Source organism: Myripristis murdjan, chromosome 10 (assembly GCF_902150065.1).
Source record: "Myripristis murdjan chromosome 10, fMyrMur1.1, whole genome shotgun sequence".
NCBI classification, from domain to species: domain Eukaryota; kingdom Metazoa; phylum Chordata; class Actinopteri; order Holocentriformes; family Holocentridae; genus Myripristis; species Myripristis murdjan.
The window spans coordinates 30,444,469-30,459,414 of NC_043989.1; positions in this window are offsets into that span (position 1 = coordinate 30,444,469).

Below are 14,946 nucleotides of genomic sequence, written 5' to 3' on the forward strand. Positions count from 1 at the left end.
GACTAAGAAAACCACTGTGGTAATAGTTAATCGTGTCTATGTGATATGACACAGTTAAAGCATGGTAATGGCTAGTGATCAGAAGACCAGGATACGCTCTAGGAGAGAGTAGACAGGAGGCTGAAGTTTGCTTGGATGACACCATGTATTCAAGTAATAATAAGTGACAAAGTGCTATGCAATAAAGTGCAATTTTGTACAGTGGGAAGATCTATATACACAAGGAAATAAGAATGGCCATGACATACACACAATAATTACATTCCAAGATAGCAAATACACAACTCACAACCCCAGTGACCCACCCACAGTTCATGGAAACCCACGTCTGGGTTTGATATAGTCCATTTATCGAACGATGTTGCTGAGGGGGAATGTGTATGTATGGTTGTGGGCAAATGGGCAAAGCGAGTAGGGAGAGAATGTGTTTTGTGGGCTACAAGGAGCCCCCTACCAACCCGGCAGGAGGGGTGTGACTCTTCGGCAGGTCTGCCAGTCCATAGGCTCTATGCCTGGTCCATTAGCTCGCCATCGTCATCATCATCATCATCATCATCATCATCATCATCATCATCAATAAACCTGGCCAGTCCACGTGTTCACTATAATACTCGCTCGTTCCGTCTCAAAACAGTTCGGGCACGGCAAAGGGCTCCTGTAGCTCGTCTCTCGTGCAGCCTCCCCCGCTGCTCTGTCCGAGAGTGAGCGACGGCAGCTTAATAACAACACGCGATTGGCCGCGCCGACCCACGTGACCACATGACGTCGCCAGCAAAAACAAAGGATGATTGGGCCATTAGCCCAGGTGACCATCCCGCGAGATAAAGAAGAAATACCGCGAGAGTGGGAATTATTACCTGGGTTACACCGGCCTTCAGCCGAGGCAGGCGGCGTGTCTTGGCTAACGTCATCACAGGCTGCTGCCCTTTCAGCCCAGAAAAAAATGGCCCGTTTCTGCAAAGCAAGGCTACGTTGAAATGTCACGTTTTTCAGCTTTCATGATGTAAAGCGGGCGATAAACGTCGTGTTAGGAGGTAGGTGGGGTGGCAGATGGCACAATCAACAGGACGTTGCCTCTTGCAGAATGGGGCTCTTGTGCCCGTGTCAAGCAAGAGCTCTGTTCATTTAGCTAATGTCAGCTGGCTAGCGGTTATTAAAGATGCACAAGGTCAAATGCACTATTGACCACCTTTAGAAGTTTTCTGGATGACTGGATCTTCAATCCATCTTGGGTGCTTTTACACCTGGATTTGATGTTTTTTTTATTTTTTTTATTTGATGTTTTTTTCCCCTCGATCCAAACATAATCCGATCATTCAGGACAAATGTCAGGAGGATGGGAAGTGGGATGAGAGAGAGGAAAGGATGAAGGGTGGGGGAATCGAGGTTGACGGGAGATAAATGTCCTCTCTGTCAGTGTAGGAGATGAGATGATTATAGACATGGGTGGAGAGAGATGAGAGTGGAAGGAGGGATAGTGGGAGTAATAAACGAGTGTCATAACAAGGACAGCAGGAGAGAGCATAGGTCAGACAGATGACGAAATTAGCAGGACAGAAGAGGGCGGCTGGAGGGAATGAAGAAGGGAGTGAGGGAGAGGAGAGCCAAGGTGAGAGGAGAGAATGATAATAACACTTATTATAGGAGACAAGCTTAGCAATAGATTTTATTTCCGTATATGTACTTATCAGCCTCACTTCAGGACACGTTTAGTCAAATTATCTTACTTTACTAGAAGATAATTCACTGGTTTCAAGAAATGTAATGTTCATTACCCAGAGGAGAATGCAAAGTGTGTCAAGAGATTTGCTTGAAGGAGGGGAGACTGTGTTAAAATAAGTTTCTTGTTTCTGAATTTGTTTCATGATAATTTGTTTGGAGTGTTGGGTTGAGTAGTTACCTGGATGTTATGTGGGTCCACATGGTGGTGAAATCTCCTCATTAGCTGCTCTGTGCTCCCCTGGGCTGCTAATCCACAATACTGTGTTTCTATCTCTCCATTCACTTCCATACTGAAGCAGCAGCTCCCAAAACACTTTTAGCACATAAAGCAATGCACACAAACTTTATTACGTCAATACAAGTAAGTCCCTTAACCTTTTTTTTTTTTTTTTTTTTTTTTTTAATCTTTAAATTAAAGTGATTTGTGAAAATACTATCAGGTTGTGTCCTCCTGGTGCAAGGCTACTTTGTGGAAGTCACCTGCAGACGCTACCTGCCGGATCTACTTTCCAATTCAAAAGAGCCATTTCATCTCCTCAAAAATTGGTACCTGAACTTGTTTATTGGCATAATCCACCTTGTTTGCATTTGCTTATATGCCACAAATGCTATTTTGGGAACTGTTTCGCTATGGAGTTGAATAGAGAGATAGAAATACAAAATTCTGGATTAGCAGCCCAGGGGAGCACAGAGCAACTAATGAGGATATTTTATCACCAGGTCACTGACTAGAGTAATAATAGCGAGGTATTGAATAACTATGCTCAATAATGTAGTACTTCATCGCTTCCTATGGGGGAGTGTCTTTGTTCTTGACCTGCACGTGGAGGTCAGAGGTCAGGGTCAGCTACAGAGCCACAACCCTGGATTTGGAAAACTGGAGAGACTGTGAGCAAGACAAAGATGGCAACGGTGGAGAGATTGTATGGAAAGAAAAGAAAGAAAGATGGGGTATTAAACACGCAAGACAGGGAAGGAGGGAGGGAAGGATGGAGGAGCACAGGCTAAAGGCAGGAGGAATTTATGGGTTTCCTCTCTGCGAAAACTTCCCAGAGTGTCCGAGATGACTGATGTTCCCTGTGATGGATTTCATCGCTGCTGTCCAAACGCTTCATCTTTCTGCTGCAAAGCTTTCACTGTCAACCTGAACTGGCAAGGGAACAGCTCTCCACTGAATATGCATTAGATAACACACACACACACACACACACACACACACACACACAGAGTCAAGGACAGTGAGGAGAGCAGGCTCTTCCATGTTGTGAAGATCAGATGGTGCTATGACAGGCCCATAATCAGTTAATGTATGTATGTCAGGTTCAATTGCATGGTGCATCACACTACTGTAAGTAACTATCATGATATGCACGAATGCATACACACACACACACACACACACACACACACACACACACACACGTACACACCTCCCTCTCTCATTCAATTTTTAGGGTTTTTACAGTTACATTAGAACATTTTTACAGTTGCACATACACACACACGCACATGCACACACACGCATTATCATTCCAGTAGCTATCACTCTTTTCAAAATATTTCATGCTTCAAAAATATTTCAAATATTCAAAAATATTTACCTGATGTGACAAAGTTAAGAATCAAGTGCAAAAAGAAATCAGCTGCAGATCTGTGGCGAGTGCATGAGCTGTTGTAGAGGCACAAGTTGTAAATGGACTGTGGATGCCTAATATCTCCAAAAAGTCAACCCCTGTTCTGAGAAAAAAAAAAAAAAACACTCAATTTTCTTATAACAGTTTTGCCTTACTGACATTAAGAACATCATATTAGTGGTCTAATATGATCCCAGGACAATTCAACGTTTTCTAAATGTAAGAAACAGTCATCTCCAAATTAGAGAAATGCAAAACCCAACAGGGGTTTCTGCAGAAAATATTTCTGTATTAAGTGCAGATGTGTTTTGTAGATATTTAGTTAGATAGTTAGTGACAGCTGTGTTTCTGGCTAAATATGACTAACAGCCAATGAAAAATGAAGCCCTAGGCCAGTATTACACAGTATAAACATTATCTGAAACACAAAATACAGTCATACTTTTCAAGATTAGCTAGTTTGCCTAGCTGGCCTTTCAAGTTCAAATGAGCTGTACAAGGCTAAAGCCATCTAGGGTGAGCTAAATGCTAGCCTGTTGACCTTTAAAGACCATTCATGCCATTATTATTTATTCTTAGGTTAAAACGCTAGAAAAAAACTCAACTGAGGTTTAGCTCCACCAAAGAGATGTAGGTAAGTGCATTGGGCCCTTGATGGTAGCAAAGATTAGGTACCAGTGAATGTAGAGTGAAGTACACACTAGGGTTACTCAACCATTGGGTCATGGTGCACTGATGGGCCACAAGTGTGCCTCTAGTGGGCTGTGGAAGGCCATAGGCAGAACGTCCTGCACACGTCCAGTTTTACAAACCTGTGTCTGATCCAACCTGTTCCCAACCCATTAGTGCAAGATCCATAACCCAACCCATCAAATACACCGCTCCACTCTCTGTTTAAGAGGGTCATTTTTAACCTCAGTTTTCCTAACAGCACAGCCAATGATGATATCATCCTCACACGTCTCCTGCACATCTGACTTGGCCATCAAGCGTGTGTTTTCAACAGATCAGATGACCCCCTCATCCATACTGATGATGATCGATGTGTAGCGTTGATCTCTTTCAGTCCCTGTCAGTCAGGTCCGGGACTTCCCCTTGGAGGCATGGTAGCCTATCACAGTTTTAAAAATCATATACAATTAACTTACGAGGTTGTTGGAATAACCAGTTTTTTTTTTTTTTTGTATAGATATTGACCTGTTTTTGTCATTATTCTTATTTCAAGGAATTTTATTGTTGCACAGTTGAAACATTTATGGACAATTCAAACTTTTTGACCTACTAGCATTGCAATTCATGAGAAAAAAATATTATTAGTACCAGGACGTGTTTGATAAACAAAAGAATAGGTTCATCAAAAGAGCTTGTGAGAAAGATATTTTTTCTTATGGCCCCTGACACATTATAATGAAAGTTAGTAGATAAAGAAGTGGAAACCCTGGATTATGGCACAAGAGATAGTGACATTATATGCTCGTGTGCTGATAAATCTCCTCCAGAGCATCTCTGGCCCTGACAAATGTAGAAATAAAACTACAGTCTGTGGTATACTGGTGTTTCTCTGGAGAAACCTTTCTTGCTGGGGTGGAAAAGCCTCTAAAACAGCATTTTGACCATGTGGTACTAACACTCTCCACTGAAACAAATACCAATTAAATGGAGCATTGTGCATGTTGAAGCAGGACAGTTGCACATCATGCTCTGTTTGCAGAATCAGAAGCTACCAGAGCGGACACAGTGTCTCGATGGAGATATGGACCGTGCACAAAGTGTTTGTGTGTGTCAGCGTGACAGAGCGCTGAAAACCATTCTACTGGTGGCACTATTGTTTTGACATAACTTGTAGCATGGAGAAAACAAGGGCCAGTCTTTTGTACACAACTTGTTTGTACTGTCATGTTTGATTTCCTTTTCTAAGCCCCACGCATAAAAGGGAAAAAAGAGAGGATTTTCAGAATAAAAAAAGAAACTCCACAGAGAACAAAAAGGATGACAAAATGAACAGCAAAGAAGAAAGAGAAAAACACTCAAGTGACTTTCTGTTTTGTTCTTAAGAGGAAAGTCCTTTTTGCCACTTGAAAGGACATGGACCTAGAAATATTATTTATAATGGCTATCATGAGCTTGACTTGGATATTTTCCATTAGTGGAGGGATGCTGAGTGTAAGCCAATATCCTCATACCAATTCTACTTTGACAGTAAAATTCTCATTGGAAATACTATATATTAGGCCATTTCATTTTTTTTTTTTTTTTTTTTTTTTTTTTGCCAAAGGTGCAAAAAAACAGCTAATTTGGACTAACTGAAATTCTCTGTGCAGGCTGTTCTTTGTTCCGTCTGGCCACGAGAGTAAGGCCAGTGGTCATCGTAGTCATAATGATGCCGTCTATGCCGCTGCAAGCAGATTTGAGCAGCTTTATTCATCTACCCCGTGTCACTGTTAAATCATTTAAACAACCTCCAGGCCTTAAAGGAAAACCCCACCCTCTGCTTTAACTATTCATCTATCTATGATACTGAATGCATTCCAGAGGTGTGAAAAGTTGTTTTTGGTGTCACCATTTTCCCTCACCTTGACTCATCTACTTCAGCTTCAGTTAGTGATTTCCCACATTTCCCAAAATGCCTTTTGACAACTTCCAGAAAAGAGCCACGGATTTGTATTCAGCTTAGTCTTTTGTGTAACTGAAGAGAGTGATATTGATAGCCATATGCATAGTAAGAGTGATAGACCAAGCATTTGTTCAGTGGAGAGAAACAGTGAGTTGCTTTGTGTATTTAAAAAAAAAAAAAAAATTCCTTTGCTGCTGTGTAAGTCTTGTCACTTGCATTGCATTCTTGCCTGTTGATGCTACTTTTGGTGGAGAAACTGGTGTCTGTGCCTTTTCTATCATGGATTTCTGTGTATGATGAGTGCTGGTGTGAAAGGGCAGCTCTAGAAAACAGCCTTTGCTCTTTGATTCTGACAGGCTCACACTAAAACCAATTGTTGTTGATGCTTTGATGCTAAAACGCTTTCTGCTTCTGCTGAAAGCGGACGACCTTCACACCATGGCGCTTTTACTTTGCCTAGGAATAGCTGCTTGACATTGGCATGACACAGTTAAATAAAGCATGCCGTGCCACAACTGCTAGACAGCCATGCCTACCTAGCTCAGATAGCACAGCGTGTCAGACTGACACTGTGTCCCTCCCTTAGTGCACCTCTATTCCTCATCATTCAATCAAATGTAATCAGAATAATCTTATTTACACAGCCTCAACCAGCAGCGCAGTTGACTCAGCAATTCCATAGTATTCCAATCACCTGTCCTTTTCCCAACGCCTTCCATGTTGTTCTTCTCCGCCTCCCAAAATATATTAGATAAATACAAATAAGATCAAACCTAAAAAGACTGTTGACCCTCTCAATATTGTCAGTGTCATTGAGCACATTGGCTCAGGTTTATTAATATGAGATCACCCTAATATGAGATGACCCAACCCTAAGTTACTTGAAAACTTTGCCCTGTAGCCTACTCACCTTTCACTATGCTGAAAATGATTTTTAACCTTCTTAAATGACAAAATTGACTGTTTTAAAATGAGCTTATTATGCAATGAGAGTTGTGATCAAGTACTTGGCATCCTGGAGACCACCAGAGTACATTCCACAGTCTCCCTGGGTAACTTTTCCAAAATAGCTGATGCCTTGGTACTGACTATCTGCCTAGTTGATTCTCTTCCTGCCAAAGTTATGAAGGAACACCTTCTAATATTAGGACTTCTTTTGCTCAATATCATTAATACCTCCCTCTCCTCTGGCATTTTGCCTTCTGTCTTGAAAGCAGCTGTGATTAAACCTCTGCCAAAAAAAACTTAACCTTGATTTTGACATCCTTCATTACTACAGAGCAATTCAAATCTTCCCATTCTAAAGTCTTGGAAAGAACATTAGCTACCCAATTAACTGACTGCGTCTCCAGTAATAGTCTTTTTGAACTATTACAGTATGGCTTCAGGGCTTTCCGTAGCACTGAGACCACACTCACAAAGATGGTAAATTATCTCCTTGCTTTTGACTCTCCCAGTTTTATTCTTGCTCAATCTCAGTGCGGCGTTTGATACAGCTGATCACAATATGCTCATAAATTGCATAGTGAACCACAATGGCATCTGTTGCCCTGCATTTTCATGATTTAAGTCACATTAATCTGATGGAATGTGTTTGACATAGCATCATTTCTGAATGCTCTTAAATTAATAATGGCATACCTCAGGGCTCAGTACCAGGCCCATTGCTTTTCTCTATTTGCATGCAGCCTCCATGGCACAACTTTCTTATGCTGACACTACTCAAAATGACATGCCTAATGACAACTCAGCAATAGAAAATTTAGAAGTTTGCTTTTCTGATGTCAAATAAATGAATGTCATTTAGCTTCCTGCAGTGAAATGGCAACATTCTAGCTTTTGGCCCCAAAACAGTCTTGTGGTGCAGATGTCAGTTTGAATTTCAGAGACTATGTAATCACCCAGAGTTTCACAGTTAAAGGCAGAATGAGTAGGATTTGTCACAACTTATATTAAACACAACATTCAAAGTTGGCCTCTACCCACTGGCCAAGCTAAATGCCAGTTGTGAGTCTTAGTTTCCTAGGATCGTGACAGAATGAAATGTAACACATTTCATCGCCATCCTCGGGGGGGGGGGAAAGTAAATAAATAAACTTTGGCCAACCAGCACCTACCTGTTCTGCAGAAAACAAGCAAACACCATCACCATTGACTCTTGTTGTGGAACAAGCTTTATCCACTTGGTGTTTCGACTCGCTAGATCTCCTTTTTCTGTGTCCTCGGTTTTTGTACCTTCCTATTGGATGTCATGCTATCCATCTGGCACTGCATGCTATAATTGGCTGACAACACACCCACTGCCAAAGGGTTGAGGCCCAGAAGAGTCCCAAGCTCAGCATTACAAGAAAATACAGGCAGAGGGCAGGGTTTCTGCAGACACACACACCAACACACAGTTGTAAAGGCTCAGAAGTGATGATTGAGGGGGGTTATTTTTTATATGAATTAAACATTGTTTTTGAGGAAAATCCTACTCATTCTGTCTTTAAATATCTGGGATTACATTAAGCTTTCTCACTTGCCTCCCACGTATTACGGGTAGGATTTTTCCAATCTTGAGAAAATGTGCACTTTGTTATTTAAGGCTGATGGTGAAGCTCTCATAGGTGCCCCTGTTTTATCAAGACTTGATTATTGTAATGCTTTTTTACAAGCCTACCAAACTCTCAAAACCCTTCTAGGTGTATGCTACTACCAGAATATAAACCAAATCTGGAGAATTTTCAACACATTACATGCATTGTGACCTCACCTCACCAGCTCCTGATGCAAGGCAGATCTGGCTTACAGTGCCTATGCTAACATAAAAATTGTCACATGGGCTTGCATTGTCATATTTATCTGACATCATCCCTTATGTATCCTCTCTTACACTGCCGTTACACAGTGCGGTGACCTTACCGTTCCCAGAATCAAGAACAAATCAACACGCTGTAGCTCATTTTCCTGCTGAGATTTGTATCTTTGAAAACAACTCCTCGTTTGAGTAAGAAAGCTTGGGATTGACACTCTTATCTCTTATAGCTTAGGCAATATATTTACTGAGAATCTGCTGCTAAGAACCCAGTGTTGGGCTGCATACTGGTTGCAGCATGCCAGGGCTCACTGCTGTCTGTATGGGTGTACAGACAGGTGTGTTAGGCCATCATATGCCAGTAGATCAGCGCTCCTTGGCATAGATTCTCCAGTCTCTGGAACTCTAATGGAGGGATGGAGCTCCATTCGTTCAAGAGATTTTTCCCTCTGTTGGTGTTTGGATGATGTTGGTGGACAGTGCTGTCTAACATGTTGTTCCAAAATCTTCCATAGGCATTCACCTGGGTTGAGATCATCCTGGAAGAGAATACTCCGCTCTGTCTCTCCACTCACTTGTCCAGGAGTTTCCTATAATTTGTCACCCATCTGTCTGTGTGTCTGTTTTGCTTATTTCTCGGATATTTCTTAGACAGTGTTCCTACCTGGCAGCAAACATGGGTGCTGTCTGCGCTTACATGGTCATTAGTGGTGGCCAGTCTGTTGTCACTGATGCTGTTTTTGTTCCTGGCTGTGGATGCAGGCGCTGCCCTTGTTACTGTGACCATTCATACCAACTGTGGCCTCATTTCTTCAATGCAACACATTTTCTTGCTTCCCCTGTTTTTTGTGTCATTTCCATTGTCCATGTTACTGTCCACATAACCTGCTGCATGCTCAAATGTCCCAGTAAAGGATTTCTCTTTCCTTTTTCTGCATAAAAAGGTTTTCTTGGAAGGAATAAGATGCTTGTGAGGGTGACTGACACGGTTTGTATTGAAGGGTCATATAAAGAAATTAAAAATTTTAATGGAACGGTTACTTTTTAAGCCTGCCAGTGCTAAGTTCCTGTTCTGTTCACTTTTACTTTGTGGACTGAGTAGAAAAACGTCAGCAGTAGAGTTTCCCTTAAAGAGAATTTACCGTCAGGCAGACAATTAAATGCAAGATTTATACACTTGTCAGGATATCACAGCCGCTAGCATAAGACAAACAATATTACTACAGCCTGCATCCCTTGGGCTTGCTGCATACCAATGACATAAATATACTACTTTCTCTCTACCACTGACTTTCTCTCCCCTCTATCACCTCCTCTGTCCATATATCATCCTTGGCTTCTTGCATACTGTCTCAATTTCCTTCATCATTCTCTTTTTTGGTTCTCCTTTTTTTCATCTTTTTTCCTCCATCTCTCCCTGTCTTTTCTCTTTTATCCTTTTACTCTTCCTCCCATGTTTTCTCCCTATTCTCTCATTCTTTATTCCTTCACCCTTCATCTTTCTTCCCAGCAAGGTCATCACTCTCTGTTTCTATATCTACACTGATTTGCAGTTTTGTTTGGTTAGTAGAACACAGACACTTCATGAGAGCCATCACTTTAAATCCATATGTGGACATCTGTGTGTGTGTGTGTGTGTGTGTGAGTGTGAGTGTGTCTATGTGTGTGACAGTTTGACATTTATCGGTTCTCTTGATTCCTGACAATTCTGGTCTCTCTGGGACTGCGATTCCTCTCCCCTCACCTGTCAGTCTTCTCTATCATAGCCTATAGGATTGTAGGGGGAGTGAATGTGTTTGGTGTGAGATTATTATCTAGCAGACAAATTAGTTAAAGTCTATTTTAGGCTCCAGTCAGGGCTGGGCTAAGGAAAAAATGTTTTCTTTCAGGTTCGTGGTGAGTGTGGGCAGAACTGCAGTTCAGTTCAGTTCCAGTGTATATCTACAGTATATGCAGGGATGAAATAAAAGGGAAAAGAAAGCTATAAACCACAACAAATAGATAGATAGATAGATAGATAGATAGATAGATAGATAGATAGATAGATAGATAGATAAAAATTCCCCACATGCCCCATTGGGCAGTCTTGTGTCTTGGGTCCTCTACCAGAGGCCTGGGAGCCTGAGGGTTCTGTGCAGTATCTTAACTTCTGGACAGAGATCTCAGATGTTGTTCCTGCAATCTGCTGGAGCCTCTCTCCCAGTTTAGGGGTTCATAGCCCCAAGAGCTCCAATTACCACTGGCACCACTGTTGCCTTCACTCCCCACATCTTCTCTAGCTCTTCTCTTAGCCCTAGGTATTTTTCGAGCTTCTGCCTTCCTCTGCTGTTTGTTGACCACCACAATGTCTGCTTGATTAGCCACCACCAGCTTATCCGTGTGTGTGTGTGTGTGTGTGTGTGTGTGTGTGTGTGTGTGTGTGTGTGTGTGTGTAAAAAGGCCGTTATGGAAATATTATGGAAATATGTTGATACGCTGAGTTGAAGTGGGTCTACCCTCCACTACATCCTTTGTGTGTGTGTGTGTTGGTGTATGTGTATAATACCATGCCTGCATGTGTAGGTGTCCTCATACTGTAGATCACTGTAGACCTGCCACATTAATTCCACTTGAGTAATTAAACAGCTACCAGGCCCAGGCATTACTCATACATGCAGACACTAATGTATGGGCTACAGTGTATGCAGGTATAATAGTGATGTTTTTTGCATGCTGCCAAAAACCTCATATCAATTCAATCAATTTGATTGACATGGAAAGCTTCCCCTTGCATTGAGAGCATGTATCATGACCTTGGGAGCAAGCTATACTACTGAAAAATGTATTTCAAACTGTAAAAGAAAAGGAAAATACAGAAAAGCGATATGATTTTCATTTCAGTCTAAAGGGGCTGGAAAGTAAAAAAAAAATGACTATTTATTGCACCTTTAACATGCACATTGCTCGTGCTCCTGGATATGCAGTGATCAAAGAGATTACAGCATATGTATCATACCACACACACACACACACACACACACATCAAATCTGACCACCTCAACAAGTATGCATTATGCATCACATTCACACATGCACAATCACACATCATCTAAACTGCATGAATTACATACAGTTTACATGGATGGATGGATACTGCAATTATTAATTATGTAAATGCAAGCTTGTACACAAGAGCACCCAGCAATGTAAAGCTGAAAAGTATATACACAGTCCTATTTTCCCTGTCACTCTCTGTTTCACACACACACACACACACACACACACACACACACACACACACACAAAGCACACACACACACACACGGACAGTAAATGTATGTCCCCATACTCTAACCACACCCATACTAAAAGCTTGCATAGTCTGCTGCTGTCAACTCTCATCTTTCCAACCATCTGCCCTTGTGAGTGTATGTGTGTGTGTGTGTGTACATGTGTGTGCTGTGTGTGTTTGTGTCGGTTAATGTGTAAGTGTTAGCATAATTGTATGTGCGTCTAAGTGCATGCATGTGGGTGTCTCTGAGTATGGTCTGCGCTCATGTCTGTGTTCATTTCCAGTTGTGCAGGTTCCTACATCTGTATTTGTGTGTGTGTGTGTGTGTGTGTGTGTGTGTGTGTGTGTGTGCCTGTTAGAGTTCAGTCAGCTGTGCTCTCATCATATTACCAGGGGTTGTTGCTGCACACCAAATAATTCATGGCCCAGCTAACCAAGCCAAGAGACAAGCAGGCCTGGCTTGTCCTGGAAGTCTAACAGAAAGTGATCCCAAGTGTGTGTGTGTGTCTGTGCAGTCATATGTGCTAAAGTCCTCATAAGCCACTTCAGCACGAAATGGTGAAATTAAAAACCGGATGTCCAGCCTGGTTGATTCGTATGTTAACAAATTCATGCATCTCAGGTTTAAAACAATATTTAATGAACATTTTTTTTCCACTGTAGAAGCTCACAGGCAAATTAAACTACTGTAAACGATAAAGAAAAAAATCTGTCAATTTCCTGACTTTTTGATAAGGCAGGATAATCCACTCTAAGATGGTTTTCCATCAAAATAGAAGGATAGTTTTCAATAGAAGACCACCGGATTGTGGATTATCCCTTTCTTAGAGAGACTTTATTCATAGTGTGATCAGTGCTAAACCTGTGGCATATATTAGGTTGAGTGATGGTAGCATTATTGAAATAGTTAGAAAATCACAGAATGTTTGTATACTAATATATACATATTTCTCTCTGTTGTGTTGTGTTATTCCATTTCTGTAACTGTTTTCCAGCCTTTTTTTAATGTAAGTCAAAGCAGTTGGTTGCCAACAGGTTGCTAAGGGCAAGACAACTCTGACCGGTGGTGCAAAATTCTTGTGACTTTGGAAACAATTCTGTATAAGATCTGAGAAATCAGTGGAATCCGCTCTTCCACTTTATAAATTACATCATGTAGGAAGTGCTTAGACCGTGATCACACAGGAAAAGCTTTTTTTCTGCTAAAAAGCAAGGTGCAGTTTGTTTGCGCCGCAGAGCAAAAGTATAAGGAGTATGACATGATGCCACATGTGTCGAGCTGTGTGAACAGTGAGGGAAACTTTCTTTGACAACGCTGACAGCCGCTGACTTAAATCTGCTCTGACCTGAAGCCCAAAGGAAAAAGGATTTTTTTTTTTTTTTACTTTTCATCACCAGATTGGTTTCCAAGCACTTCTAAAGGTCAAAGTTGCAGGTCGGGCGCTATGTAAGCCACAGGGCCTGCAGCTCAAGTCTACATAGGTAGGATAGTGTACACTATTTGTGTGCTGTATTATTATATGTCATCTGCACAGACCACACATTTAAAGGTCATCCTGCTGGTAAACATGGTAAAGGGTGTAGTGAGTGATGACAATGCCATGACTTCAGGCCAGACGCTTCTATTCTTTCGTGAAACAGCCTTTTATTTTAGTTCCCTGATTTTAACGTGTAATCAGCACACAAAAACAGAAACACCTCCACGCTCTGTTCCCCCGCCTCTTCTGCCGTTGGGCCAATCAGCAGAGCCAAAATGGTGGAACTGACAGACAGAACATTTGCCCTGCGTTCCAATACTCATACTACCATACTATTTAGTAGACAAAAAAAAAAAAAAAAATAGTATGTCCCAATACATAGTATGTCAGATGCAGTATGCCAAGAGTACCAGGATGTTCTACTACATCCAGTCAGATTTTGCAGTATGCATTTCAGCATGCTGCTCTGGCCATTCTGACCCACAATCCTTTGCGCAGTGGAAGTTGCGTTGCACTGGCTGAGCTGCGTGTACAAGCCACGCCCACATATGGAAGACAACATGACACACACATGGCACTCACCTGGCTCAGTGACAGCAGAAGCGACGGGAAGACAGAAGATCAGAAATATGACAGAGGACAGCGCAGTATGAAACAGCACCGGCATTTTGACAGCAACATTCAAACGGACGGCGGCGGAAGTGAGCAAGAGGGTCGGAGTTCAGGGATGATGTATGTAGTGTGTCCCAATAGTATGCATACGCATGCATACTGCATACTACACTACATACTTTGTAAGGGCAGCTGCAGCACATACTAAAAGTAAACGTAAAAGTATGCGATTTGGAACGCAGGGCTATTCTGTTTTCTCGATTCCCAGCGTCATTACATTAGAGTTGAGTCCAACTCCGACAACATGACAAGCAACATTACTACTAAGACACCAGCTGAGCAATAAGGAAACATAAAATAATCATATAATAATAACATTAGAAACTAAAGATTTTTCAGACCACTGTGTTTATCTGTAAATCTTTTACTGTTACAATCATAGCTGAATAACGACCACAGAAATGTGCAAATTTCTGTTCAAATGAACCACCAGTTGTTGTTTTTTTTTGTTTGTTTTGTTTTGTTTTGTTTTACCCAGAAATGGCTGTTGTTAGCATGATGTCACAGCGTGGTGCGGGACTACCTTTGCTATTTCTGATTTTCAGCTGTGTAAAGCTAAAAATCACAGCAGCAGATGAGTTCATGGCTACTAAAAGTTCCAGTAACTCTTCCGACAGGCAGAAATGCCCTGCAGGAACGACCCCCTACCTGTCTCAAACCACTCAGAGTGTGTGCTGGAGTCGCATGAGGCACCAGAGCTAACAATGTATCAGGGCCACGGTGATGCTTTTAGTGTCTATTACTGCCACATAATAACC